The sequence below is a fragment of the Taurulus bubalis genome (assembly GCF_910589615.1).
Source record: "Taurulus bubalis genome assembly, chromosome: 7".
Classification (NCBI taxonomy): Eukaryota; Metazoa; Chordata; class Actinopteri; order Perciformes; family Cottidae; genus Taurulus; species Taurulus bubalis.
In genome coordinates this window covers 11,490,004-11,494,966 of record NC_136595.1, presented here as the reverse complement: position 1 = coordinate 11,494,966, position 4,963 = coordinate 11,490,004, and positions in this window count along the sequence as shown.

Below are 4,963 nucleotides of genomic sequence, written 5' to 3'. Positions count from 1 at the left end.
CACATTTCCCCAAACCATTCTAAATAAAATACCATCTTTGTTTAATTGGAAACCAGTTTGAAAATCTGACCTTAACTTCAGGAAACTGGACTCTGTTATTTTTTGCAGATTCATCTCTTTGCTGTGGGAGCATTGTATCTCAGCCTCAGCAGAGAACAGATAAATAATTCGGGGAATTGCCCTTGTTGACTTGTGGGAATCTCCCAGAATAACTTCCAGCTTCAGGGACATTCCCAGAATGCAGCTGCATTTAGCGTCCAGTGAAGGTTGCACTTTCGCTGTGGCTCCAAGAAAAAAAACATGACCAGGAGCACTTTTGAGATAATAAACATACAATTAGAACAACATGTACCACGGGTAGGCTCCAAAGCAGTGTGCAGAAACAGTTAAATGTCATTTGAAGTATGTCTTTACAAAATGAGATCTAGAATCAGGACCATAAAAACTGCGAGTAAGCGGCTCCACCTGAGGTGATACAAATCTTTGGCAGCTTGTGTGAGAAGTCAGAGCAGCCATGGGCCTTTCAGCACTAAATGGTTTTCAGACTTGTTTGATGTCACCACTGTAGGTTAATATCACATTTTTATGACTGCCTTGAACAGGTATGAGAAAGCTTGAGGGTACAGAATGTACACATACCTGTCTGCACCTTAAAGCCCTGTTTATAGTCAAGAAAAAACATCTACCGGCAATAAACCCTCATAAACAATTACACTGGAATTTTGTAGACAACGGAGCCAAATATTTAAGTGACTGTTTTAAATGTATATAATTTTAAACTAATAATGTCTCGACGAGTAAAAACTTATTTGGGGTCTTTCAAAGACAAAACGGATTAAAAAAACATGGATTTTTTGTTTCTTCCATTTTGAATTCCATCTTTAAATATCTGAGGAGAAAAGGACTCAGGTGCCTATTTTTAAAGTACTTCTTCCAGGCCCAATAAAAGCAAGAGTGAAATCCCATATGGAGACAGAGGTAGACATAATAACAGCGGCGCCTGTTTGGATAGTCAAGGTAGCCACTTGATATCAGGCCGTCTGTCTGAAGTGAACTGAACTAAACTTTTGTTCATTTCTAATCCCGGAGCTACACGAGATATGGGTGTCTTCAGGTAAACATCCTTGACAGCCACCTGCATGTGAAACCAGACCTTTTCTCCCCTTCTCCTTATTCGCTCCCCTGCTCCCTTAATCTCTGCTGACCTTCTTTGAGTCAGTATCATGGCTGCAAGTCAACCAGCCAACCACAAAAACACACTGTCTTTGTTTAATTTGTTTTCAGCATAGAGCAGTGTTATCCAAGATGAGACAACAGGGCAGACATTTAAAATCCACGTGGCTTTAAAGTAAAGCAGTTGGTTGTATAAAACTAACATCACTGATGGATCCAGATTTTTTCAGTTGAACTACAGTGTTTCAGGCAAGCAACATGCAGTCTGCTGCAGTAATCACATCCTATGGAAACAAGAGCAATGCCACATTCAAATAACATCTCTACTCTGCTTTGTATAACCCTTACTGTATTTCCCATGGAAATATTCAATAACACAGGTCGAAGTGTTTACTCTCTAAGCTCCAAGTTTACCAAGAAGTGGTATCAGGTGTGTGTAGCCAAGGTGAACAGTCTCAAAGCAACCAAACACTCACACCGAACAAGAGGGCTCTTCAGACAAGAAATACATGATCCATTCCTCATCCAGAAGATGACAAAGTGTAAAAGATGAGATTGTTGCAGAGAGATACTCAAAATTTAAAACCCTAGTTTTTCGGGGGTTGAACACTTTCTTGGTTGTCTCCAGAGGAGTAAATGTATCCTGTGCTCAGGCCAACAAGAGTCTCATATTGTGTCTCAATGAGTCTCGGCACATGACACAACCGTGGTGTGCACTCTGGTCTTGTGATTCAAGCATGGCTTTACATGCATAAAGAGGATTACCACAGTGTACATGTCGTTAGGTACACATTACAAAGTCATATTCAGCGCGTTCAATCCTTTTGGCACATCTTTCATTGGACGTGTACTGAGAGGCTCGAGCCGGTTAATATTCTCTTACACATACTACCCATTCACTCCTTATGAACATGGGCGAGCTAAGCCTGGGTAATTGCTGGGAACCTGTGATCCTGGGCACACATTCCATACATGCAGTGCCCTTCAATAGTAGGGCTATTAAACACATTTTACCAAGGTCCCAGCCTTTCTGATGGTTTTTTGGGGGGGTCTTTTGTTCCCCTACGGTCCGGCCCCTGTACTTGGCAGCTCATCTGAGGGCCTTGGGGCAGATCTCTTGACGCACCGCTGACAGATCCGCCTGTTCTGGACCGCGTTGATGATGAGAGAGCGGACCAGAGGAAAAGGGGGATAAGATGAGGAGAGAGCGAGAGGTGAAAGTGAAGAATGAAGGGAAGGAGAACACAGAGGAGCGGTGCTTCAGATCCTCAGGGGCCGGGCCTCACACAACGTCGGCCTTCTCCTCTGTCCTCCCTGCCTCTTCCCTCCTCCACCTCCATTGCTCTGTCAGTCAGGACTAGACTATTTCATTTTAATAAGGCTAATCCCTCCAAGAGGTAAGCTGCTCATCACCTCTCCCCCTCCTGCTCCTCCAGACGAGAGCAATCTCCTTTCAGTGTGAGGACAGGATGAGGGTGAAGGTTTGCTCCGCTTGATGGGAGAGAAAAATGTGAAAGGTGAGACTGAAAAGAAGCTTTGACAGCAGCTGTGGTCAGGCTCTATGAGAAGATTTGGGCCTCCGTGGTTTGATAAACTTGCAGGTGGTACACCTTTTGTAGTGATTCATCCTCCACCCAGCCTGTAACATCATGCTGAAATGAGGCACGCTGATAACTTTGTTCTGTGGAGGGGAAATGGAGTGACACAGTCGGTATTTTAGTGTGTGCTATCGCCTGCCTCCTGTCAGCAGAGCACTCTTCAGCTGTCAGTAGTAAAACTTAGTTTGCCTGCTGCTTGAGAAGTCTCCTTGATGCGGACTAGGAGCTGGGATAGCCTCTTTTCTTAAAGCAATAGTTCCACATTTAGGGGTTTATAATATTTGGATTCTTGCTGAGAGGTTGATGAGAAAATAAACACTGCTCTTAAGGGATGAATATAGGAATATGAAGCTACAGCCAGTGGCCGGTTAGCATAGCTTTGCACAAAGACTGCAAACAGGAGGAAACAGCTAGCCTAGCTCTGTCCAAAGCTGGCTATATTCACCTACTCACATTTCTGACACTCACTAATTTACACTCTATGTAAACCATACAAAATCTGAAGTGTTAAAATGACAGGGATTGTGTCGGACGACTTCCCTATTTCTAGTCTTTTTGCTAAGCTAAGTTAATACCATGAGTGGTATTGATCTTCTCTCAAGAAAGCAAGCAAGAAGACTTCCCGATATGTAGAACTATTCCTTTGAGCAAAGATTCCCTCTCAAAAGACACAACAATTTGTACTGAGACGTATTTTGTGAGTGTCCTGCAAACAAATTAACTTAATCGAATTATGCTCTGTTACAGTATTTTTCAAACACTGTCTGTATGTCTGTTGCCATCACTGAGGACAGAATGTTGAAAAATACTTTGAAGTTTCCATAGGAAAGACCTTAGTTTAGGGACTAATAGTTTAGATGACAGATCCCACTCTGAAGAGACTATCCTGGTTTGGGTTTATGCCAAGAAACCGTATGAAAAACTTCTCAATGTACATCTGAACCAGAATTCCTCTGGTAGAAATATTGTGGATATGTCCTCACTGAAGTGCCTTCTTTTGAAGTAGATCAAGCGGCAGAACATCAGTCCTTCATGCTGTTTGGCACAGCATGCTTGAGTGAGACTATCCTTTCTGGAAGGAAGTACAAACTCAGAATAACTGAAGAACTTTACAAAAGAACATGTAAACAAGGGCAGTATAGTAATTAATAAATTGTAGTCAAAAATAGGGAGGGACATTGGAACTGTCATGAGCATGAAAATCCTAGAAAAAGTAGTATGAAAAGATATAGTCTCGACTCAAGGTTTACTTACCATACTAGCTTTTTTCAGAGCTCTCAACTGCATATCAGTCTTCAGAATATTTTGCTTTCTATATAGAGAAACAATCTCTTGAGACAGCACACATCTATAAGTACATCTATATACAGTTCAGTACAAAAAGCTAGCTTTTGTTTTGAGCTGTCAAGCATTTAATTGCTTTGTGGATAGAATTTCTCAGTTATAATTATAATAATATAAATAATTCTGCTGATGAACACTGTCACTGTACGATAGAAAACAAGCTAGTAAGTAAACCTTGAGTCAAACTACAGTTTTGTCAAATGTCCACATGCTATCTCTCACGCACACACACACACACACAAGCGCGCGCACACACACACACACACACACGCGCGCACAGACATTGGGTCGGGGCTGGTAAAAATGACAAGAATCCAAACTATTGAGAGCTTTGAAATTAGAAAATGAAAAGGAGTCAAGAGGGAACATTCCACAGCAGTGCCCTGGTCACCTGATCTCTTACGAGGTCAAGGGTCAACTAATGAAACCTACCAACAGCCTCTCTGAGTTTTTAAAGAGAAAATTGGCTTTTACAGTTTTCAGCAATTAAAACATAGCCTGATGATTTAACTGGGAATAATTTTATCAACTCAGTGCAGTGGATGCTTTGAGGTTATAATTTTCTCAGAGGCAACCACCTGTGACGTTGTGTGTTTGTGTGACTTGTATCTCTCTGTCTGCAGCGGGGGCCCAACTTGGCTGAATATGTGTGAAATGTGCAGGGTGCCCCCTTGTTGGGAGATTTAGACAGCAGACCCTCGCTCCACCCCATCCCACCTAACACCCTCCCCAGCAGGAGCAGCTAAGAGGCCAGCCAGAACAATGCCAAGGCAATGGCTTAATTCGCCAGGCCAGATTTACAGCCCTTCCTGCCCAGCATCTGCTCACATTGTTTCCCAGGATTTGGC